This window comes from Rhineura floridana, chromosome 3 (genome assembly GCF_030035675.1).
Source record: "Rhineura floridana isolate rRhiFlo1 chromosome 3, rRhiFlo1.hap2, whole genome shotgun sequence".
NCBI lineage: Eukaryota > Metazoa > Chordata > Lepidosauria > Squamata > Rhineuridae > Rhineura > Rhineura floridana.
In genome coordinates, this window is record NC_084482.1 from 202952530 (window position 1) to 202979481 (window position 26952).

General features: G+C 42.7%; 1 protein-coding gene and 1 pseudogene across 2 annotated transcripts in view; both read right to left on the reverse strand.

Annotated features, from left to right (window-relative positions):
- Positions 1-26952, reverse strand: part of LOC133381174 (zinc finger protein 624-like) — a 58085-nt gene that overhangs the window by 18967 nt on the left and 12166 nt on the right. The gene's annotated exons all lie outside the window — the stretch shown is intronic.
- Positions 691-8726, reverse strand: LOC133378877 (zinc finger protein 850-like; annotated as a pseudogene).

Genomic DNA, 26952 nt, shown 5'->3' on the forward strand with positions numbered 1-26952 from the left:
CTGGGATGAATAATGAGGGAAATAAAATTTTCTAGTGTAGATTCTCTGTAGAAACATTAATAACAGAGGAAAGAAGCAAAGTAAGAACACCAGCAAACATACAAAAATACAATTCTCTATCTTTGGAGATGGCAAGTGTTGCCACCACTCACCATCTGCTCAGAAACACATGTTACCAAATTCTTCCAAGCTACACAGGAAGTGGATTGGACTGTGAAAGACCAACCCAAATGATGTTTGCATTTTGACCAATTTGTAGGGCAGTCCAATATCTCAGAGAGGAGTTCAGGTCTCCTGCTCCCCTGGTGCATTCACTATAACTGCCCAATTTCCCTGCTTTTTAAAGTTTGATAAAATAGCTGTGGGCTATAGGTATGTTCTTAAACCACAAGGTTTTTTGCCTATTAGTGAATATACTCCATATCTTGATATAGTTCCCCCGAAAGATTAAGAGCACTAAAGAAGGTCTATCAGCTCCTCACACATTTATCTGATATTGTCCCAGTGTGAGCTGTTTCATGTGAATTAAGTCGAACATCAAGTGAAGATGTTGGCAGACACCAAGCATTCATATGGTTTATCCTCGGTGGATTCTTTGATGTAAAGCAGAGGCTCCATTCTCTCTGAAGCTCTTTCCATTATCTATGAATTGATATGGGTTTTTCATCTATGTGGGTTGTTTGATGTCTATTATTCCATTCCACATTCCATACATTTATATGGCTTTCTGCCTGTGTGGGGTTTTTTATGCTCAGTTAGAGTTCTCCTCTCATTGAAGATATTTCCACACACCAGGCATTCAAATGTTTTCTTCTTTATGTAGGTTCTTAGATATCTCTTCAGATGTCCACTCCGACTAAAGTTCTTTCCATACTTTATGCATTTATATGGCTTCTCATCTGTGTAGGTTCTTTGATGTAAAGCAATATCTCCACTCTGATGGAAACTCTTTCTATACTCCATACATTTATATGGCTTCTTCTCTATATGGGTTCTTTGATGTTTGGTTAGTTGTCCACTGTCATTGACAGGGCTTCTCACCTGTGTGGGTCCTTTGATGTTTAGTTAGCCTTCCACTGACAGTGAAGCTCTTTCCACACATGCATTTGTACACTTCTCCCCTGAATGGGTTCTTTGATGTTGAGTTAGACTTCCACGGCCTCAGAAGCTCTTTCCACATTTCATATATTGAAATGGCTTCTCACCTATGTGGATTCTTTTTTTTATGTCTAGTTAGAGGTCCACCATTACTGAAGCTCTTTCCACATTCCATACATTTATATGGCTTCTCACCTGTATGGGTTCTTTGATGTTTAGTTAGTTGTCCACTGTCACAGAAGCTCTTTCCACATTCCATACATTGATATGGCTTCTCACCTGTGTGGGTTTGTTGATGTTGAATTAGATTTCCACTGATATTGAAGCTCTTTCCACATTAAATACATTGATAGGGCTTCTCACCTGTGTGGGTTCTTTGATGTTTAGTTAGACTTCCACTGTGTCTGAAATTCTTTCCACATTCCATACATTGATATGGCTTCTCACCTGTGGGGGTTCTTAGATGTGTACTAAGATATCCACTGCTACTGAAGCTCTTTCCACATTCCATACATTTATATGGCTTCTCACCTGTGTGGGTTCTTTGACGTTTAGTTAGTTGTCCACTATCACAGAAGCTCTTTCCACATTCCATACATTGATATGGCTTCTCACCTGTGTGGGTTCGTTGATGTTGAATTAGATTTCCACTGATATTGAAGCTCTTTCCACATTGAATTAGATTTCCACTGCACACACTATGCATTTATGTGGCTTCTCTCCTGTGTGGGTTCTTTGATGCTGAGTTAGACTTCCACTGACAGTGAAGCTCTTTCCACACACCATGCATTTATACGGCTTCTCCCCTGAATGGGTTCTTTGATATTGAGTTAGACTTCTATGGTCACAGAAGCTCTTTCCACATTTCATACATTGAAATGGCATCTCACCTATGTGGATTTTTTGATGTCTAGTTAGAAGCCCACCATTACTGAAGCTCTTTCCACATTCCACACATTTATATGGCTTCTCACCTGTATGGGTTCTTTGATGTTTAGTTAGTTGTCCACTGTCACAGAAACTCTTTCCACATTCCATACATTGATATGGCTTCTCACCTGTGTGGGTTCTTAGATGTGTACTAAGATATCCACTGCTACTGAAGCTTTTTCTACATTCCATGCATTTATATGGCTTCTCACCTGTGTGGGTTCTTTGATGTTTAGTTACACATCCACTATCATTGAAGCTCTTTCCACATTCCATACATTGATATGGCTTCTCACCTGTATGAGTTCTTTGATGTTGAATTAGATTTCCACTGATACTGAAGCTCTTTCCACATTCCATACATTGATAGGGCTTCTCACCTGTGTGGGTTCTTTGATGTTTAGTTAGACTTCCACTGTGTCTGAAGCTCTTTCCACATTCCATACATTTATATGGTTTCGGACTTCCGGGTCGGCTTCTCGGCAGGTAAGATGCGTTTTTTCTCCTTGCTGTGTTTCCTTCTTTTTAACAACTTAACAACTTAGAAGTTACCAAATAAAAGACGAAAGAACTCAAGTCGTGCTAATGAAGGACAGTTCAAACAGTCACAATTAGTAGCAGGATATTTATTTATTTGCGATGTGGGAGTTTCCCGCTAATCTTAGACAGTAAAATATACAAGGCTGTAAATCTTTTTTTACAGCCGAATTGAAACAACTAATAGAAGCTAATAAGAGCAAATGACCCTTTTACAGGGGAATTTACATGAGCAGGGACTGAGACAAGGAATTCTTAAATACATGGCTAATGTCCAAACAAAAATTTCAAGCTTCTTCTCTACCAAAAGTAACTCCTTGCAACATACATTACGCCCTCAGCACGAACAAAGAGCTCCTTCATTACCGGAAATGGATTATGAATGGCCTCTCCCCCATGAGATTTTTAACAAACACAGCTCAATGAATCAAGCAGCTAAAAGCTTGGCCGATGAATTATTGGATGCCGGTTTTAATGCAGACATGAACTCAATATATGAATGTTTTCCCTCAGAAATTCTTACACTAGATTCCTATCAACTACCTGAGGAACAAGAGACACCCCCTGGTGACAGGAATTCAAAAAAGTTTATATGTTTAGAGGATGTATATCTAAAAAGGCATCTGGACGTACTAGAGGAATTCAAATTGCTTAAATCTTACATTATAGAAACTAATAAGCTACTCAATACATTGGTGCAAGCGATTGGACCCGTGCTAGATAATAAGCAGGAAGTGTCCAAACCCACTGGAAAGTACAATCAGGACTGCAAAACCAGTGCCATCCCTGCCAAGAGATCCTCTATAGCACATGTAGGCACCATACCAACAAAAAAATATAAAAATATCAAGAACCCCAAGCATAAACAATCTACCAATTTTAATTACAAACCGTTATTTAAACTGCTAGATAAGCAAACAAGACCAAATCAATCTAAACAAAAACAAAAGGACATTCCCGGCGGATATGCCTACAAGCAACCTCAAATAACATCTGACACCAAAGTCATAGATGAGGCACCAGTACTTTTTATATCCAAAACCAAGGACATAACTTCAACACCGATATCAGCAATAGACAGTAGAGTGAATTCACCTATATGTAGTGCTAAAACTCATTATTCTTCGTGGGAGCTAGTACTCCAACCCTCCAAGTTGGTAATTTCTTATAATTCCTTCATTCGTCGGTCTATTCCCCAATATCCAAGTATTCCCTTTTTGGATAAATGCTTTGGAAGAGCGCTTCATGTAAGATCTCGGACGAACTTTATAAAATCAATGACGAACATTTCTACAAGCACACATAAGTGGCGCCTGATTGTGACCTTACATTCACATCAATCCGCTAACCAAATCTTCAGAGTAAGAGATACCCTTTTAAAGGAAGATGATATTACTCTTCAAAGATACTATGTCAACATGGCTCCACCAGGCCCATTGGTTGCCATTTGTGCACCTGAGTCCCGTCGGAAAATACAGACTACAGAAGAATCCGTCTTAAGTACCAGCTCCCCTCAATCTACGCAAACATCTCCAGACACTTCCTCTTATTATTCTGGAAATGGCGTAGCCTTTAAACCTATATTAAACTGCTTGGAAGAGCTGGAACCTGAGGAAACCCAGCTCACAAAACTGTATGTCCAACTTCCAGAAGCAGAGCGTTTAATTCTCACCAATAAACTCTATAGGCTGATTGACCATCTCAAAACAACAGCAATAGAGGTGGATCATCTCCCGAAGATCTCGGAAACAAGCTCAAATGGAGATAAATATCTTAATATCTCCCCACTGGATTTGAGGAATTCTCCACCTTGTGTCTGCAGTAAAGCCAGAATGAGCACACTAATTAAACCTATATTGGTGGGGGACAAATGGGAGAAGGCAAAATTTTTATATCCAGCAGAACTCGGTTCTCCTTCCCGACCAACTGACTTTTCTCAGAGGGATAATACCCCTAGGTGGTCTACCACAAACAAAGATCATCTGTATGACTCTATAGACCCTAACAAGGAAAGGAATTGACATCATTCCTCCAGTGTAAACAAGGGTCAAGGGAACGAATTCAGCTCACCGACAACAGCATCATCATATTCTATATCTCTCCCAACAAATAAAGAGGGTTTTCGTCTCCTCTCTTGGAACATCTCTGAATGGACCTCAAAATCAAGTGATCCTGAATTCCTCAATTTCATCAACAAATACGCTATAATTGCCATACAAGAAACCTGGTCTTATACTTTTTCACTGAATGGGTACTCCTCTTACTTCCTCCAGGGAATACCTCCGGATAATAACAAAGGCAGAGCAAAAGGGGGTTTAGCAATCCTTCTTTCCACCTTGATGGCGGCATACCATACGGAATTACATTCATTGGATAATATAGCTATGGCAATCCTCTTAAGCTTTAAAACAGTTACTATACTGATTATCAACATCTATATTCCTCCGTCTAACAAGAGAATACATTTGGATACATTATGGGGAGCTCTGGATAATTATATAACAAGTTTTGAATATACCTATCCAAATGCAGAATTTATTTTAATCGGAGACTTTAATGCCAGGATTGGAGCCACGCTGGATTCCCTTTCTATTTCCAAGTTATGGCGAGGAGAAGCATCTGAATATTACATCCCTGCCGGCGACAGAACTTTGAAGGATGTCAAAATTAATTATGGGGGGATTTGTTTGACACGTCTTGTGGGCAGCCATGAGATGATGATTTTAAACGGTTGTAAATATATAGGTGATAATGGGGAATATACCTTCATTTCCAACCGCTGTAGTAGCATAATCGATTATGCTATAATATCAAATCAATTATTGAGGGCAATTACCAAATTTGAAGTAGGAACCAAACTTAATAGTGATCATCCCACTTACTCTAATATGCCATATTCCTGAACAAACTCATTTATCTTCAGAATATCACCATATCTTAAATAAGGCTTATTTTGTACATAAAAAAACGATTTGGTCTGAGCAGTTATGTTCAAAATTTACAATCTATTTTAAGACCCTATGGGCTATGAACATACGTGAAGAATTGTCGAAGGATACTGATGTGCATATATGCCTTACCCATTATGGACAATTAATATCTCACATTGCCCCAATCCTGACTCCTAAAACATCTAGAGCCAGGCAAACCCTAAGCTCGAACCCAAGATGGTTTGACAATAAATGCTTAGAACTCAAACGACAGCTAAGGTGTATATACCTACAATATCGACATTCCCATACCATGGCTCTTCCTAAGAAATACTATGAAGTTAAAAGGAAATACAAGTCAACTCTAAGAATTAAGAAACAACAGGCTATTCAGGAAGACTGGCAACATCTTATTAATGCAGCTAGATCTAAAAATACCAAAAAATTTTGGTCCATTATTTCTGCAGCTTGGAAATCCACCCCTTATTCTCCCTGTAACATCCCCCCCCAAAGATGGGAGCAATATTTTATGGAGCTTTACCGAGCTGAACCTTTTAAAACGCCAGATTTTAATTCTACTTTAGTTTTTTCTAACCTCCCGCAATGGCCACCCCCCAACCAGAAGGAAATAATGGATCTGATTGCTAAGTTAAAACCTTCAAAGGCTCCTGGTCCCGACAATATTCCCCCGAACTTTTGAAAAATTTCCTGGACTGGTGGGCACCGATTCTGGTTAACATCTTCACCAATCTTAATAATACCGGCCTTTTTCCAACAGCTTGGTCAGAAGCAATAGTTGTGCCAATATATAAAAATGGAGATAGAGAGGACCCAGCAAATTACAGGCCTATTAGTTTACTTTCTGTAATAGGAAAATTATATACATCATACCTGAAAGTAAAACTAAATAACTGGCTAGAAGAAGAAAGAATATTAGGTGACGAACAAGCTGGATTTAGAACAGGACATTCTGTACTTGATCACTGCCTCTTCCTAAACCATCTTGCATCGAAATATATGAAACCTAGGGGTAACGGATTATACGTAGCTTTTATAGATTTGAAATCTGCTTTTGACAATATCCCTAGAGACCTCCTTTGGAATAAGCACAATCTTCTATAGACAAAAGATTATTATTTTCAATTTACATCAACACACTTCGTTTAGAGTTCGTTGTGGAAGTGAGGGAGGTCTAACAAACACAATTCATACCACTAATGGGGTAAGACAGGGATGTATGTTAGCCCCCCTTCTCTTCAACTTATTTTTGAATGATCTTAACCCAAAGTTTATGTCTAGGGAGTATCATCTGCCAAAAATTGGGAATCAATCTTGCCCTCTCCTCTTATATGCAGACAATGCGGCTCTTCTATCTCTTTCTAAGATCGGACTTAAAAGGTTAATTCGCGTCTTTATGGCTTATTGCACCCAGAATCATTTAAAAATTAATTACCAAAAAACCAAAATTTTAGTCTTTTCAAGACGTCGAAATGTAGGTTCCTGGACTGTTAATGACCAACAAATTACCTTAGTCTCTCAATATAAATACTTAGGTATTACTTTTCATTCATCCCTGAATTGGTCCACTCACATAAAAGCTGCTGTTGCACTTGCGCGTAATAACACCAAAAAACTTCTCCGCTTTTTTTATTATAAAGGGGGGAGGTACTTGCCGGCAGCAATTCAGACCTTCCAATTGAAAATTATACCACAACTACTATTCGGTGTTCAAATTTGGGTCCAGGCATTCAATAACTCAGTAGAATCTGTCCTATCCTCTTTTCTGCGTCAAATCATGGGTTTACCAAGATGAGCCCTGGCAGCAGCCCTTAGGCTGGAAGTCGGTCTATCATCACTAGCATGCCAAGCATGGCTGCTAGTCTTAAATTACTGGACCAGAGTGTCTTATGAGCCCCCCTCGGGTTATCTACCTTATATTTGGGATGACACTCATATCTCCCGTTGGAGTAATAACGTCAGGAAGAAGCTTTCCCAAATTGGTCTATCCTTCAATTATTTGACATCTCAAACTCTTACTTTGGCCAGACTTGCTATCCGTACTCATCTTAATGACATCGATTTCCAAATAGCCAACACCGAGGCTATTAAAACCTGTTCACCAGCTCATTTTAAAGTGGATTTTAAACCTTTCATGCAGGCTTCATATCTGGATTTTCTTGTAGTATCCAAATTGCGTCTGGCCTTTACTAGGGCCAGATTTAATTCTCTAAATTCTGCACTGTTGACTGGGAGGTATAAGGGGATTCCCTTTGAGCGTCATTTGTGTCCCTGCGGAATTGGCAGTATTGAAACACTGGAACATGTTATATTAACATGTCCTTTGTACAGTTCTATACGCCACCAATTTCTAAATAAAATAATGGAAACCATTTCATGGATGTCGATTGACAATAAAATACGTTACCTTATTTCAGGAACCAATAAAAGAACTACAATGGGAGTTGCCAAATTCTTACATGTTGCACAATGTTTACGTTCTAATAATTTTCCTGAGCAATGTATATCGTCCTTAGCTCCCAATTGATGTACTATGTTATTTTAACGTTTATTGTCTCCCTTTTTTATTGTACTTTATTGTTTCTTATCAAAGACGGGTCGTTGACCGCAAAATAAAGGATTGATTGATTGATATGGTTTCTCGCCTGTATGAGTTCTTTGATGTTTAGTGAGTTGTCCACTCTCACTGAAGCTCTTTCCACATTCCATACATTGATATGGTTTCTCACCTGTGTGGGTTCTTTGATGTTGAATTAGATTTCCACTGATACTGAAGCTCTTTCCATATTCCATACATTTATATGGTTTCTCACCTGTATGAGTTCTTTGATGTTTAGTGAGTTGTCCACTCTCACTGAAGCTCTTTCCACATTCCATACATTGATATGGCTTCTCACCTATGTGGGTTCTTTGATGTTTAGTCAGACCTGCACGATCACTGAAGCTCTTTCCACATCCCATACATTTATATGGCTTCTCACCTGTGTGGGTTCATAGATGTCTATTAAGATTTCCACTCTGACTGAAGCTCTTTCCACATACTATGCATTTATGTGGCTTCTCACCTCTGTGGGTTCTTTGATGTTGAGTTAGACTTCCACTGACAGTGAAGCTCTTTCCACACACCATGCATTTATACAGCTTCTCCCCTGAATGGGTTCTTTGATGTTGAGTTAGACTTCCATGGTCACAGAAGCTCTTTCCACATTCCATTCATTTATATGGCTTCTCTCCTGTGTGGATTCTTTGATGCACATTTGCTTTTGGCTTCTCGGGGAGAACTTTCCTGTTGGTCGTGTCTTCGTGGGGCCTGTTTGTGCCGCCTCTCGCTGTTTGCTACGTTGGATGCTGGATGCTGAGAGTGAGAGGAGATGCCGCTTTCGGTTTCGCAAATGACGCACCTTGTGGACTATACAGGCCAGAAGCTTTATTGAATTTTACTGTAGTAACCTTTACCTGTTGTTTTAGTTTTATTGCTGTTTTGATGTTGTGATACTTATATATTATGACTTTGTACATCGCTCAGAGTGGCTCGGTTTCCAGCCAGATGGGCGATAAATAAATCGCAGAAATAAAATAAATAAATAAAATAAAAGTTCCCACTCTGAGGGAAGCTGTATCCACACACCAAGCATTTATATGGTTTCTCCCTTATGTGGGTGTTTTTATTTATTTATTTTATTTATTTATTTAGTTGCATTTCTAAACCGCCCTGTAGCCAGCAGCTCCCAGGGCGGTGTTTTCTCTGAAGTAAGGTGGTGATGCCAACTGAAACCCTTTCCACACTCCACACACTTAAATATTTTCTCCCCCTGTGTACATGCTTTCATATATATTAATATTTCCTCTTCTGTTGAAGCTCTTTCCACACTCCATGCTTTTATCTGGGTTGTTCCCTGTGTAGGTTCTTCAATGTCTATTTAATACCAATTTGTCTTGGAATATTTATCCACACACTGGACCCTTTTTATGTATCTTCTGAATTTAGGAGGTCCTATATGTTAGCACCCTGAGAACTAGTGGATTTCTTCCTCCCCTTCCTTGATTGGCTTCTTTTGTGCCTTTTTGCTCCTCTTTGTTTCGGAAATATCTCTTTTTTCACTCTATGTGTAGTTTCCAAAGACACCACAAATGACTCCCTAGAATTGTCACTGTCTGAGACACTCCCTGGTTGGGAAAAAGAACACCCCATAATGTTTAAGGCAGAAATAGAGGTCCACATTAGGAATCAAGCACAATTTTATGTATGATTCCACTGATTATCCAAGAATTGTATTGATACTGTTTGCATGTGGCACAGTTTGAGGGACATTATCACCCAAGCCTGCAGTCCTAACCACAGAGGGCCCTTCTGAAGAAGCAACACAAAGGGTTGCACAACCTAGATATGGATGCAAAAGATGGATGCAAAAAATGCAACTGCTGGCAGTTTCACAGAGCTTGTTACATTAGAAGTATAATCCTGAACACTGGTGTGTGCATATATTGATCTGGAGTAGACTAACTCAGCACCATTGCTGTGTACCATCCTTCGCTAACCTGCTGGTCTCCAGATATTTTTGAGTACAACTCCCATCAGCCCCAGCCAGCACAATACTGGCAGCCACCAAACTGACAAAGACTATCCTACACAGTGGATAGGAAGCACTATGGTGACTTTCCTATAGTGCTTACAGTCCTTCCCCTTCCCTGTGGTAATCTTGTGGGCTTTCCTCCCCCATTGCTCTAGATCTCCTTCCTCTTGCTCCCAGCCTTTCCCAACACCACTCGGATAAAGTAAAAACTGTCCACAGAAATCAAGAGATAAATTTAAATTTTACTAAAATTGTACTTGGACAGCACATAGCCCACCCACCCTGAAAAAAAAATGGAGTAGCAATGACCCCTGGTAAATCTGGGTTGCGTCCGCCTTGGTGTACAAGATTCATTTTTCTTTTTTTGAAGAGACTGACCCATCTGCCTGCAAGTCAAAGGAGTATGAGACTTCTGCAAGCAACAGAGAGCGGTTTGAAGGAACAACTGCGGTTGTTTTAGCTTTCTGCAACCCAAAAGATGTTTAGCATGAAGCCCTGGATGGTCTATGGTGGCTCTTTCCACTCTGGTGGCTGGGGCGGATGGGAACTGGAGAAGCAGAAATGGGAAGACCTCCATTCTTTTTACATATTTGGGTTTCATGGCTCTAATTATTGTTAAGTTGCCTCGTGTTTCTCGTGCCTGGCAAATAGACAACATCCGTCAATCATTTCACTTGGTGGTATTTCCCTTCTCTGCACCCTTTGCTTCAGATGGCTTAGCCTAGAAACAGCCACGACGCTGAAGTTGGTTCCTAGTTCCCAGTTCCCAGTTCCTTATTTGTGTGAAATTTCAGTCACTAACAAAGAAGAAAAGTTGACAGCTACAGCAACGTCAAGCCAAATTTAAAATGCCCCTGAACCCCAAAATAAATAATGGGGTACCCTGTATGATATATCGCTGTAATCAGGAGACTCTCGCCGTCAAGACTGACAATAAATTTATACAATCAAAATCATCAGGATTCCGATATTATTATAAATACATAATGATGTCATAAAATCATAAATCATAAGTAACTGGGGATACACACCCCAAAATCTGCTCTGGGCCAGGACAAATCATACACCCCAGGAAAGGGGAGGGTGTCCCCTACAAGATGCCACTGCGTTCCGCCTGGCCCAGAGCCTCTACTGGGCACCAGGCACTCATGAGGGCATCTATGCAAAATCAAACTGGACAAAAACACGCAGAAAAAAATTAGTAACTGGGGGTACACGCCCCAAAATCTGCTCTGGGCCAGGACAAATCATATACCCCAGGAAAGGGGAGGGTGTCCCCTATGAGATGCCACTGCGACCCACCTGGCTCAGAGCTTCTGCTGGACACAGGTCACATGGGAGGGCATCTATCCAAAACCAAAGCAGACAAAAACTTACAGGAAAAAATAAGTAACTGGGGGTACACGCCCCAAAATCTGCTCTGGACCAGGACAAATCATATACCCCCGGAAAGGGGAGGGTGTCCCCTACCAGATGCCACTGTGTCCCGCCTGGCCCAGAGCCCCTGCTGGGTGCAGGGCACATGGGAGGGCATCTATCCAAAATCAAACTGGACAAAAACTTACAGGAAAAAATAAGTAACTGGGGGTACACGCCCCAAAATCTGCTCTGGGCCAGGACAAATCATATACCCCAGGAAAGGGGAGGGTGTCCCCTATGAGATGCCACTGCGTCCCACCTGGCCCAGAGCTTCTGCTGGACACAGGTCACATGGGAGGGCATCTATCCAAAACCAAAGCAGACAAAAACTTACAGGAAAAAATAAGTAACTGGGGGTACACGCCCCCAAATCTGCTCTGGGCCAGGACAAATCTTATACCCCCGGAAAGGGGAGGGTGTCCCCTAAGAGATGCCACTGAGTCCGGCCCAGAGCTTCTGCTGGGCACCAGACACTCACGAGGGCATCTATGCAAAATCGAACTGGACAAAAACATGCAGGACAAAATAAGTAACTGGGGGTACACGCCCCAAAATCTGCTCTGGGCCAGGACAAATCATATACCCCAGGAAAGGGGAGGGTGTCCCCTACCAGATGCCACTACGTCCCGCCTGGCCCAGAGCCTCTGCTGGGTGCAGGGCACATGGGAGGGCATCTATCCAAAACCAAAGCAGACAAAAACATACAGGAAAAAATAAGTAACTGGGGGTACATGCCCCAAAAACCGCTCTGGGCCAGAACCAATCATATACCCCAGGAAAAAAGATGGTGTACTCTATGACGTGCATGTCTTTCCCAGCTAAAATAATGAAGAGTAAATATGGCAAAACTGGTACAGAACGGGGCGGCGCGCCTGATTAAAGGCAGCTGCTGGTGAGATCATATCACTCCAGTGCTAAAAGAGCTGCACTGGTTACCAGTTACTTACCAGGCCCAATTCAAGGTGTTAGTTTTGACCTTTAAAACCCTATACGGTTTCGGCCCAGTCTATCTAAAGGAGCGCCTCCAGCAACATCAGCTATGCCGCCCAACAAGATCAGCCTCAAAAGACCTTCTCTCCATCCCATCAGTCAAAACAGCCAAACTGGTGAGAACGAGAGAGAGGGCTTTTTCAATTGTGGCCCCCGCCCTGTGGAACTCCCTCCCAAATGATCACCGCCATGTCCTTTCTGTGATGAGCTTCCGCCGGGCCTTGAAGACCGGACTCTTCAGGCAGGCTTTTGGGGTGGGCTAGATTTTATCTTCATTGTTTTTAGATTTTCAATGTCCAGGTATTATATGCCTATGTTGTACATCACCCAGAGTGGCTGGACAGCCAGCCAGATGGGCGACTAATAAATTCTATAAATAAATAAATAAATAATTTGTGGTGACCACTACAAAATCTTCTGTGGGCTATGAAAAATCATTCACTTGAGCAAAGTGAATAGTGTCCTCCGCGAGATGCCACTGCATCCTGCCTGGCATGGTTTGTGGTCATACGGAACAGGTATCAACATCTATGCACAACAACAATAATCAAGCTATGTAGAAAATACATAAGGAACTGTGGGATTACACCATCAAACATGCTTTGGGCACTGCAGGTCATACACCCATGCATTCTGGAGAGGGTTCCCACCCAATTCAGAATTTCTTGTATCTGTATGGCACAGACAAGGGCATATATGTATTAGAAAATATAGCGAATATGTACAGGAAAAGAATAAGGAAATGAGGTGCCCATCACAAAAGATGGTTTGGGGCACCATAAAACATACTACATTGCACCTGGAAGAGTGTCTTCTCTGAGATGCCATCCATGAATGCTTTTGAGCGTCAATTATGAAATTACATCTTCAAGAAATCATTGTTGTTTAACCTGCCACGTTTCCTTCTGTCGCCAATACCAATGGCTTTTTGAAATAATAATATTTGAGCTGTAACAAGGTGAGTAAGAGGGTAGACCGATACAAAAATTAAACATAAGAAAATCCCATCTTTCAACAACCCTTTTAAGGAGAGACCTTGTCCCAGTGTGCATCTGTATTGGAATTATATTCAAGATGTTTTCAACAATGTTTTGTAATTTTCAAAAGGTGTTTTTCAATGTTTTGTATTTGATTTTGTAAAGATCTTTTGTTTTTAAGATGTTTTTAAAAGACTTGGGGGGGTATCACTTTTTTGCCACCCTGGGCAAATGTGGTGATGTTTGTGCAACAAATGAGTTGTTCCAAGACTTCACAAAGAAAAATAGTACTCCAAGTCATATTGTAGCAATGAGGCTATAAAGGACCAAACAATAACGATAATGTGCATTGTGCAGTTTAGAAGGTCCTCTTCTAAATCTACTACTATTTCAGAGATGTTTGAAAACCAGGAGATTATTTCGAATGGGTGAAATTGTTTAATTCCAGCCCATGTGAAATGGTGTTGATTTTGTAAACTGCAAAAATGTTCTAATATATTTCTAAGCAAAATGTTTTTTATCGTTTTACCAGTTCTGATAAATGTGACTTCCTTATTTGTTTTTTAAATCTGCACTTGTTTATATGTTCATTTGTATACTTGGTTCTTACCTGTTGGAGAAATATCATATATATGTGTAGTAATTTATTTAGAGATCTAATAAATCAAATGCACAACAATTCTTCTCACAGTATGACTCTATGTTATCTGGTGCCATGGCAGATGGAAACTTGGCCGGATCACCAGACAACGATTCACTCAAGAAGCATAAAGATGTAATTTCATAGATGAGACTCTAAACTATGCATGGATGGCATCTAATAGAAGACAGTATCCCTGATGTGTGGAACTATGATTCGTGGTGCCCCAAATCATAATTTGGAATGGGCATCCAAGTTTCTTATAATGTTTCCGATAGATTTTGGCTATTCTTCTGATACATAAATTAATGTTGGTGTTGTTTAGATTTATTCCCTGCAGTTAACTAAAACGTTTCAGGAGGATCACAAAAGTTATAAAATGCATAATTAAATACAGTTCAAAACACTCTAAAATCAGAAACGATAAATGACCTTGTCTGAGCTATAACTGAACAAAAAGCTCTGACCTGGGTTGGAACCAATGCCATCTTGTAGAGGACCCTGTCCTGTATGAATATGTGTATGGATCGTCACCTTGCAGTGGTGAGTGGCTTGCGTGTTCCAATGAAACCTGTGAGTGATGCCGTCGGGAGTCATGTACTCCCAGCGGGGTCATCCATGGCGGTAAGGTCAAGTGAGAGGAACCAGACAAAGAACGATCAAAGAAAGTCCTCAACGGCAGAACAAGCGGAGGATAACAATGTGTATGTTACAACGGCTGTGAAGGCGGATGAAGGCTGCAGCAGATAAAAGACTTCCAATCAACGTGGTATCCATGCCATTGGATCAAAGCCTTTTTCTATCAAGATTGTGTGTTGATCGTCGTGCACTGATCTCCCCACATAAAACAAATTCACGCACAGGCGTCTTCCAACCAAACCAAACCAAAAGTCACATGGCGATTGGCGGATGGCAACGGGGGCAGGACTGTGAAATCCGGAAGCCGCTAGTCATGGACCGGCACATGGGCAGTGGATACAGACTCAGTAGTCCTGGCTCAAGGACCGAGGCAGTTGAGTTGTTCGGCAGCTGTATCCATGACTGAGCATTCCGATTCAGGATCCACTCTGCTCACCCCTTATGGGGAAGGTGCTAGAAAAGGTGCCCTAAATATAGTCTGCCTCATCTCTCTCCCTGACTGGATTACCACGTCCAGTGGGGTCACCGCTTAGCAGTCGCAAAAGACAAATGAACTTTGGAACGTGGAATATACGGACATTGCTGGACCATACAGATAGTGAACGTCCTGAACGCAGAACTGCCATCATTGTGAGGGAGTTGAGATGTTTTGGTATTGACATAGCAGCACTCCGAGAAACTCGAAGAGCAGGAGTGGGACAATTGAAGGAAGAAAAAGGTGGTTACACCTTCTGAAAAGGACTGCCTGAACAAGAATGACAAATACATGGAGTAGGCTTTGCTATTAAAAATGATCTTGTGAAGCTCTTGTCAGAAGTTCCTACTGGCATTAATGAACAACTCTCAACTCTCTAATTAAAACTTGCCAAAAACCAGCAGGCAACTATTGTAAGTGCTTATGCACCAACATTAGATGCTGATGAAGACATCAAGGAAATTTTTTATACCCAGCTGGACACCATCTTATCAGAGATACCTAAGGAGGACAAAATTGGGCGTGATTTTGATTTATGGCCAGAAATATTTGGGAAAGAAGGAGTTGGCAATAGCAACCTGAATGGAACTCTACTTCTGAGTTAATGTTCAGAGCATAATCTTGTTATCACAAACACACTCTTTCGACAGAAATATAAATTTAAAGCATCATGGAAGCACCCTCGGTCGAAGCACTGGCATCTCCTGGATTACATAATTGTCCGTGCCAGAGATCGTCGTGATGTACTCCTCACCAGGGCCATGATGAGCGCCGATGACTGATGGACAGATCACCGATTAATTCAATCCACTATGGCCATTAATATTGTTCCTCAACGTAGGCTCCAAGGAAGAAAACCAAGGCATAAAATGAACACCCATGCCCTTCAAGATCCTATTAAGCGAGCTTGCTTTCAAACAACTCTCAAGAAACATCTACTGACGGAACTCCCTGAAAATGTCGAGGAACACTGGATTAAACTGAAGACATCCATTATTGCAGCATGTGAACAAACTATTGGATACCAAACTAAGAAACATCAGGACTGGTTTGATGAGAATGATAGTGAGATTGAACATATCATTGACAAGAAAAGGAAAGCCTTCCAGATATGGCAAAAAGACATTAACTGTGCTGCTAAGAAAAAAATCTATGCTAGTGCAAAGGCTGAGGTCCAAAGAAGAACTAGAGAAGAACGCCCAGTGGATAAAGAAAGCTCAAGAAATCCAACATTTTGCAGATGCTCATGATGCACGGGGCTTTTTTAATGCCACAAAGGCCATCTACGGACCAACAAATTATGGTACAAATCCCTTACGTTCAACAGATGGTACCAAACTTCTAAAGGACAAAGAGTCTATTGCACTGCATTGGAAAGAGCATTACCACGATCTCCTTAATCGTAACTCTATTGTGGCTGATGAGGTCTTTTCGCAAATCCCGCAACAACAAATTAGAGATGAGCTTACAGTATCCCCTAATTTGGATGAAGTCAGTAAAGCCATTAATCAAATGAAAAATAACAAAGCTAGTGGACCTGATGGGATTCCTGCTGAAGTCTTTAAAAAAGGTGGGCCTGAACTTACGCAACAACTTAATAAGCTCATCGAAAAAATCTGGATGAGGGAGGAGATCCCGGAAGACTTTAGGGATGCCATAATTATCACTCTTTTCAAGAAGGGTGATAGAACAGATTGTGGGAACTACCGAGGTATCTCTCTTCTTGCTACCGCAGGTAAAATCCTTGCAAGGATCCTTGCAAATTGCCTCCTACCTATTTCAGAAGACATTCGCCCTGAATTCCAAAATGGTTTCCAGGCGGACAGTGGACATGATCTTCACTGCACAACAGCTTCAAGAAAAATGCAGGGAGCAAAACCGACCTCTGTATATGGCATTTATTGATCTGACTAAGGCCTTTGATACTGTAAATCGAACTGCCCTCTGGACCATCCTTCTGAAAATTGGATGCCCTGATAAATTTGTGAATGTTTTGCGACTCCTCCATGACGACACGAGGGCAACAATTTTGGATAACAGCGGCTCTCAAAGTGATCCATTCAAAGTGGGATCAGGCGTCAAACAGGGATGTGTCATTGCTCGGACCTTATTTGCTATTTTTATCGCCATGATTCTACACCTTGTTGAGGGGAAACTTCCCACTGTCGTGGAAATCACATATCGAACAGATGGAAAGCTTTTTAATCTCAGTAGGCTGAAAGCAAAAAGTAAGGTAATTACAACCTCTGTCATAGAACTTCAATATGCCGATGATAATGTAGTCTCCACACATTCAGAGGAAGATCTTCAAACTATCCTAAATGTCTTTGCAGAAGCATATGAAAAGCTTGGCCTCTCGCTTAACATAAGAAAACCCAAAGTGCTTCATCAGCAAGTGCGAACCAATTCCTCTGTAGCACCGTCAATCCAGTTTAATGGTGCAATGCTGGAGAATGTCAATCAATTTTCTTACCTTGGCAGCCATCTCTCTGTAAAAGCTGACATCGATGCTGAAATTCAGCTTAATCTGAGTTCTGCAAGTGCCGCATTCTCCCGAATGAAACGTAGAGTGTATGAGGATTGGGATATTCGCAGGGAGACCAAAATGCTTATTTACAAAGCCATTGTACTACTGACCTTACTGTACGCCTGTGAAACATGGACCATCTATAAACGCCACTCCCAACTTCTTGAAAGATTCCACCAACGCTGCCTCCAGAAAATTCTGCAAATTACTTGGGAAGATAGGCAGACTAATGTTAGCGTATTGGAAGAAGCAAAGACCACCAGTGTTGAAGCAATGATCCTTCAACCCCAACTTCGCTGGACCAGCCATGTGGTTCGAATGCCTGATCGCTGTCTTCCAAAGCAGGTACTTTGCTCCCAACTTAAGGATGGAAAAAGGAATATCAGTGGACAGCAAAAGAGGTTTAAAGATGTTATCAAAGCTAATCTTAAAAGATGAAACATGCATTAAGAACTGGGAAGCCTTGGCCCATGAACGTCCCAAATGGAGGTCGGCCATTATCAAAGGTGCTATGGACTTTGAAGAAGCACGAGTAGAGGGCAAAAGGGACAAGCGAGCTAAGCGGAAGGCACGCCAAGCAAATCCTCATCGTGACCATCTTCCATCTGGAAACCTATGTCCTCACTGTGGGAGGCTGTGTGGATCCAGAATTGGCCTCTACAGTCACTTATGGACCCACCGCTAAAGACCTTACAGTCTTACTCGGCCACGAGTGATCGCCAATGAATGAATGAATGAAAGGAATGAATGAATGATATATAATACTTCAAATAAAGTTTTGGGGTGGGCACCACCAGATCCTTTTTTCCCCTACCTAATTTAAACATTTGGATGTGTATAGTTGCTCAGATCCACTCCTTCTGCACACAAGAAATTCTGGGCAAGTCAGGAAGCCATGGATTCTTGTAGAGAATGTTTTTGTCCATTTTAGTTGTGAGTACATGCCATCATACATGCCCTGCGGCCTCCACAACCTCTGGGCTAAGCAGGACGCACTGGAATGTTATAGAGGACACCCTCCCCTTTCCTGGAGTGTATGATTTGTCCTCGCCCAGAGCAGATTTTGGGGCATATACCCCCAGTTACTTATTTTTCCTGTAAGTTTTTGTCCAGTTTGATTTTGGATAGATGCCCTCCCATGTGCCCTGCATCCAGCAGAGGCTCTGGGCCAGGCGGGACACAGTGGCATCTCGTAGGGGACACCCTCCCCTTTCCTGGAGTATATGATTTGTCCTGGCCCAGAGCAGATTTGGGGGCATGTACCCCCAGTTACTTATTTTTTTTCTGCGTGTTTTTGTCCAGTTCGATTTCGCATAATTCCCTCCCATGTGCCCTGCACCCAGCAGAAGCTCTGGGCCGGGCGGGACGCAGTGGCATCTCATAGGGGACACCCTCCCCTTTCCTGGGATATATGATCTGTCCTGGACCAGAGCAGATTTTGGGGTGTGTACCCCCAGTTACTTATTTTTTCCTGTAAGTTTTTGTCCAGTTTGATTTTGGATAGATGCCCTCCCATGTACCCTGCACCCAGCAGAGGCTCCGGGCCAGGCGGGACACAGTGGAATCCTGTAGGGGACACCCTCCCCTTTCCTGGGGTATACGATTTGTCCTGGCCCAGAGCAGATTTTGGGGCGTGTACCCCCAGTTCCTTATTTTTTCCTGTAAGTTTTTGTCCAGTTTGATTTTGGATAGATGCCCTCCCATGTGCCCTGCACCCAGCAGAAGCTCTGGGCCGGACGGGACTCAGTGGCATCTCGTAGGGGACACCCTCCCCTTTCCTGGGGTATAAGATTTGTCCTGGCCCAGAGCAGATTTTGGGGCATGTACCCCCAGTTACTTATTTTTTCCTGTATGTTTTTCTCCAGTTCAATTTTGCATAGATGCCCTCGTGAGTGTCTGGTGCCCAGCAGAAGCTCTGGGCCGGACGGGACTCAGTGGCATCTCGTAGGGGACACCCTCCCCTTTCCTGGGGTATAAGATTTGTCCTGGCCCAGAGCAGATTTGGGGGCGTGTACCCCCAGTTACTTATTTTTTCCTGTAAGTTTTTGTCCAGTTTGATTTTGGATAGATGCCCTCCCATGTGCCCTGCACCCAGCAGAGGCTCTGGGCCGGGCGGGACGCAGTGGAATCTTGTAGGGGACACCGTCCCCTTTCCTGGGGTGTATGATTTGTCCTGGTCCAGAGCAGATTTTGGGGCATATACCCCCAGTTACTTATTTTTCCTGAAGTTTTTGTCCAGTTTGATTTTGGATAGATGCCCTCCCATGTACCCTGCACCCAGCAGAGGCTCTGGGCCCGGCGGGACGCAGTGGAATCCTGTAGGGGACACCCTCCCCTTTCCTCGGGTATACGATTTGTCCTGGCCCAGAGCAGATTTTGGGGCATGTACCCCCAGTTACTTATTTTTTCCTGTAAGTTTTTGTCCAGTTTGATTTTGGATAGATGCCCTCCCATGTGCCCTGCACCCAGCAGAGGCTCTGGGCCCGGCGGGACGCAGTGGAATCCTGTAGGGGACACCCTCCCCTTTCCTGGGGTATAAGATTTGTCCTGGCCCAGAGCAGATTTTGGGGCATGTACCCCCAGTTACTTATTTTTTCCTGTATGTTTTTCTCCAGTTCAATTTTGCATAGATGCCCTCGTGAGTGTCTGGTGCCCAGCAGAAGCTCTGGGCCGGACGGGACTCAGTGGCATCTCGTAGGGGACACCCTCCCCTTTCCTGGAGTATATGATTTGTCCTGGACCAGAGCAGATTTGGGGGCGTGTACCCCCAGTTACTTATTTTTTTCTGCGTGTTTTTGTCCAGTTCGATTTTGCATAGATGCCCTCCCATGTGCCCTGCACCCAGCAGAAGCTCTGGGCCGGGCAAGACGAGTGGCATCTCGTAGGGGACACCCTCCCCTTTCCTGGGATATATGATCTGTCCTGGCCCAGAGCAGATTTTGGGGTGTGTACCCCCAGTTACTTATTTTTTCCTGTAAGTTTTTGTCCAGTTTGATTTTGGATAGATGCCCTCCCATGTGCCCTGCACCCAGCAGAAGCTCTGGGCCGGACGGGACTCAGTGGCATCTCGTAGGGGACACCCTCCCCTTTCCTGGGGTATAAGATTTGTCCTGGCCCAGAGCAGATTTGGGGGCATGTACCCCCAGTTACTTATTTTTTCCTGTATGTTTTTGTCCAGTTCGATTTTGCATAGATGCCCTCGTGAGTGTCTGGTGCCCAGCAGAAGCTCTGGGCCGGACGGGACTCAGTGGCATCTCGTAGGGGACACCCTCAACTTTCCTGGGGTATAAGATTTGTCCTGGCCCAGAGCAGATTTGGGGGCATGTACCCCCAGTTACTTATTTTTCCTGTATCTTTTTGTCTGCTTTGGTTTTGGATAGATGCCCGCCCATGCGCCCTGCGCCCAGCAGAGGCTCTGGGCCAGGCGGGACGCAGTGGCATCTCGTAGGGGACACCCTCCCCTTTCCTGGAGTATATGATTTGTCCTGGCCCAGAGCAGAGTTTGGGGTGTGTACCCCCAGTTACTTATGATTTATGATTTTATGACATCATTATATATTTATAATATCGGAATCCTGATGATTTTGATTGTATAAATTTATTGTCGGTCTTGATGGGGAGAGTCTCCTGATTACAGCGATATATCATACAGGGTACCCCATTATTTATTTTGGGGTTCAGGGGCATTTTAAATTTGGCTTGACGTTGCTGTAGCTGTCAACTTTTCTTCTTTGTTAGTGACTGAAATTTCACACAAATAAGGAACTGGGAACTAGGAACCAACTTCAGCGTGGTGAAACAGCCTAACATTTATGCCCTCAAGAGCTTTCCACCCTCTTCCCACAGGTTCTAAACTCACGAGGAAAAGAAAAGGAAGTGCTTAACTTTCCAATTTTTAAAAAAATCTTGCCTCTCTAGGATGCACAACTCAGTTCATTTAACCCTTGGAGGACTGGGTGGCGGAAGCAGTCTGTTTCTAGGCCTGCAAGTCTGTAAACTGCACTCATTGCACCTTAACGATGGTTCTCTCTGTTCCAGGCTTTTCTCCCTTTCTAGAATAAACCACGAGAAGGTGGGAGGGAACCCTTCGGCTGCAGGGGAGATAGAACAGCCCATTGTTCGTGTTCACCTTGCTCAGAAGAAATTTAAGAGATCGTCTGATGTAAGGACAGTCCACAGGAATCAAGGGACAAGGTTTTACTATAGCTTAAATTGGGCAGCAGGGATCCGTCCCGAAAAACAAATGCAGCAGCAGCGAGAGGATCCAATGCGAGCTTCCAAGAGGATCTCCTGCCATAGAAATCATGCAGCTGGACTGAATAGCTCCTGCCGAGGATTCCCGGGGGGAGCAGGGGGGTCTTCTTTTTCTCCCAATCGTCCCAAAAAGTATATTCCCCCCGCCTCTTTTCTCTCTCTCTTGTCACCCAAAAGTTCCCCCCCATTGCCGCAAATGTAGCCCCTTTTACCGCTTTTTTTGTACCCTTCAGACTCTTCATGCACGTAGTTTATTTAGTTTATTTCTCTTCCGGAGACGGAAAAATAGTTTATTCTCTTGCTCACTCTTGTCGGCTTCTCCAGGAAGCAGACCGCACTTCATTTGAGGACTGAATGGAGGAACCAGGTTTGTTTGTTTCTTATATCCACAAACCTTCACCTGGTCTTGAACCCGGCTGAGCTGCCCAGATTCTGCCTTCCGTTTTCCAACATCTCATCTCCCAGGGTGGCCACGGCTATTTCTATCCCATGGCCAGGCCAGAAACCAGACTGCAATAAACAGATCTAAATAAACTGTTTTCTTCAAAACTGCCACAGGAAAGACTGAAGCTAAAAAAATTGAAGATCATGCTTAAAGATGCTTATGGAATATTCTCTCCCTGTATCTAACTACGTATTGTCTGTGAACATAAGAACATAAGAACATAAGAAGAGCCTGCTGGATCAGGCCAGTGGCCCATCTAGTCCGGCATCCTGTTCTCACAGTGGCCAACCAGGTGCCTGGGGGAAGCCCGCAAGCAGGACCCGAGTGCAAGAACACTCTCCCCTCCTGAGGCTTCCAGCAACTGGTTTTCAGAAGCATGCTGCCTCTGACTAGGGTGGCAGAGCACAGCCATCACGGCTAGTAGCCATTGATAGCCCTGTCCTCCATGAATTTGTCTAATCTTCTTTTAAAGCCATCCAAGCTGGTGGCCATTACTGCATCTTGTGGGAGCAAATTCCATAGTTTAACTATGCGCTGAGTAAAGAAGTACTTCCTTTTGTCTGTCCTGAATCTTCCAACATTCAGCTTCTTTGAATGTCCACGAGTTCTAGTATTATGAGAGAGGGAGAAGAACTTTTCTCTATCCACTTTCTCAATGCCATGCATAATTTTATACACTTCTATCATGTCTCCTCTGACCCGCCTTTTCTCTAAACTAAAAAGCCCCAAATGCTGCAACCTTTCCTCGTAAGGGAGTCGCTCCATCCCCTTGATCATTCTGGTTGCCCTCTTCTGAACCTTTTCCAACTCTATAATATCCTTTTTGAGATGAGGCGACCAGAACTGTACACAGTATTCCAAATGCGGCCGCACCATAGATTTATACAATGGCATTATGATATCGGCTGTTTTATTTTCAATACCTTTCCTAATTATCGCTAGCATGGAATTTGCTTTTTTCACAGCTGCCGCACACTGGGTCGACATTTTCATCGTGCTGTCCACTACAACCCCGAGGTCTCTCTCCTGGTCGGTCACCGCCAGTTCAGACCCCATGAGCATGTATGTGAAATTAAGATTTTTTGCTCCAATATGCATAATTTTACACTTGTTTATATTGAATTGCATTTGCCATTTTTCTGCCCATTCACTCAGTTTGGAGAGGTCTTTTTGAAGCTCTTCGCAATCCCTTTTTGTTTTAACAACCCTGAACAATTTAGTGTCATCAGCAAACTTGGCCACTTCACTGCTCACTCCTAATTCTAGGTCATTAATGAACAAGTTGAAAAGTACAGGTCCCAATACCGATCCTTGAGGGACTCCACTTTCTACAGCCCTCCATTGGGAGAACTGTCCGTTTATTCCTACTCTTTGCTTTCTGCTTCTTAACCAATTTATTATCCACAAGAGGACCTCTCCTCTTATTCCATGACTGCTAAGCTTCCTCAGAAGCCTTTGGTGAGGTACCTTGTCAAACGCTTTTTGAAAGTCTAAGTACACTATGTCCACTGGATCACCTCTATCTATATGCTTGTTGACACTCTCAAAGAATTCTAATAGGTTACTGAGACAGGACTTTCCCTTGCAGAAGCCATGCTGGCTCTGCTTCAGCAAGGCTTGTTCTTCTATGTGCTTAGTTAATCTAGCTTTAATAATACTTTCTACCAGTTTTCCAGGGACAGAAGTTAAGCTAACTGGCCTGTAATTTCCGGGATCCCCTCTGGATCCCTTTTTGAAGATTGGCGTTACATTTGCCACTTTCCAGTCCTCAGGCACGGAGGAGGACCCGAGGGACAAGTTACATATTTTAGTTAGCAGATCAGCAATTTCACATTTGAGTTCTTTGAGAACTCTCGGGTGGATGCCATCCGGGCCCGGTGATTTGTCAGTTTTTATATTGTTCATTAAGCTTAGAACTTCCTCTCTCGTTACCACTATTTGTCTCAGTTCCTCAGAATCCCTTCCTGCAAATGTTAGTTCAGGTTCAGGGATCTGCCCTATATCTTCCACTGTGAAGACAGATGCAAAGAATTCATTTAGCTTCTCTGCAATCTCCTTATCGTTCTTTAGTACACCTTTGACTCCCTTATCATCCAAGGGTCCAATTGTCTCCCTAGATGGTCTCCTGCTTTGAATGTATTTATAGAATTTTTTGTTGTTGGTTTTTATGTTCTTAGCAATGTGCTCCTCAAATTCTTTTTTAGCATCCCTTATTGTCTTCTTGCATTTCTTTTGCCAGAGTTTGTGTTCTTTTTTATTTTCTTCATTCGGACAAGACTTCCATTTTCTGAAGGAAGACTTTTTGCCTCTAAGAGCTTCCTTGACTTTGCTTGTTAACCATGCTGGCATCTTCTTGGCCCTGGCGGTATCTTTTCTGATCTGCGGTATGCACTCCAGTTGAGCTTCTAATATAGTGTTTTTAAACAACTTCCAAGCATTTTCGAGTGATGTGACCCTCTGGACTTGGTTTTTCAGCTTTCTTTTTACCAATCCCCTCATTTTTGTGAAGTTTCCTCTTTTGAAGTCAAATGTGACCGTGTTGGATTTTCTTGGCAATTGGCCAGTTACATGTATGTTTAATTTAATAGCACTGTGGTCACTGCTCCCAATCGGTTCAACAACACTTACATCTCGCACCAGGTCCCGGTCCCCACTGAGGATTAAGTCCAGGGTTGCCGTCCCTCTGGTCGGTTCCATGACCAACTGGTCTAGGGAATAGTCATTTAGAATATCTAGAAACTCTGCTTCTTTGTCATGACTGGAACACATATGCAGCCAGTCTATGTCCGGGTAGTTGAAGTCACCCATTACTACCACATTTCCTAGTTTGGATGCTTCCTCAATTTCATATCTCATCTCAAGGTCTCCCTGAGCATTTTGATCAGGGGGACGATAGATCGTTCCCAGTATTAAGTCCCTCCTGGGGCATGGTATCACCACCCACAACGATTCTGTGGAGGAGTCTGCCTCATTTGGGGTTTCGAGCTTGCTGGATTCAATGCCTTCTTTCACGTATAGAGCGACTCCGCCACCAATATGTCCTTCCCTGTCCTTCCGATATAGTTTATATCCAGGGATAACCGTATCCCACTGGTTTTCTCCATTCCACCAGGTCTCCGTTATGCTCACTATATCAATGCTCTCCTCTAAGACCAAGCACTCCAGTTCTCCCATCTTGGTTCGCAGGCTCCTAGCATTAGCGTACAGGCACTTGTAAGCAGTGTCTCTCTTCAAGTGTCTTTGGCACTTGTGGTTAGGCCTGTGGTAATTTTGCTCTTCTGAATTTATATCCTGTGCCCCTGCTCTCACAATGCCTACTTCTAGGCCTACCCCTTTTAAAATTTCATCATTTCTTTGGTTTTTATCCCAGGGGGGAGGTTTATTCCGAACCGGACCTTTCTCAGCTCCTGTCGGGTTTCCCCCTCAGTCAGTTTAAAAGCTGCTCTGCCACCTTTTTAATTTTAAGTGCCAGCAGTCTGGTTCCATTCTGGTTCAAGTGGAGCCCATCCCTTTTGTACAGGCCCGGCAGGTGGCAGGTGGCTACACTTCAGGAATTTTAAGAAAGTCTTACAGGCAATTTCAATTGCTGCATAAAGGCAGGAATATTACTATTTTGTTGGAATTCAAAGTCTGTTTTTATTTCTATGAAATTGCTTTTGTTTTTGCTTTTAGTAATGGGGATTTTTTTATATATACTAGTAGCTTTGTGGTTGATTTTGTTTTTCATCATCATTTATTTATTATGGTCACAGACCAGCAAAGTTATATAAAACATATAAAAGATAGTTAAAAACTGACATAAGAAAATTCATTTTTACCCTAATTTGCATTGAAATCACAGTAAACTTAGAAACCCTTTCAGTGATATAAGAGGACACATCCCTTAAACACTTTAGTATCAAGGTTGTGGAGTTACTTCCAGAAAAGGCATTCCTTATATATGTTACGATACAAAAAGATACATTCAACAGATTCTGTTGTTCCAATGCCACAGGGACATAACCATTCATTAATCAGGATGTTGCTAAATCATCCTTCTAACAGTGCTAATGGCAACACATTAAAGTGAGCAAGGGTAGATGCTGTTCTGTACTTTGGGGTGGTTAGCGTATGCAGACATAAAGCTGCAGTGAGTCCATAGTTAGTAAAGTGATTATAGAGTAATGGGGAACAAGATTTGTTAGAAGCAGTTCTTAAATGCTGTAGATCTAAGTCTATTAATCTTTGAAAAACAAAAAAATTGGACAGTTTGAAGCCCATAGTTGCCCACAGCTTCCACAGAGAAGCCTAGCCTAAGTAGCTTCTTCTCCAGCTCTGCCATCCAACGAGTGACATAGGAATCTGAAAGCAGTAAGAAGACATAGCTACCAAGAACTGCCAGGATGTGTAACCATAGCCCCCATTTAAAGGCATCGATCCATGCCTTGCATTTGACTGATCAAATGTTGTTATATACTTCAAGCTGATTACGACTTATGGCAACCGTATGAATCAGTGAC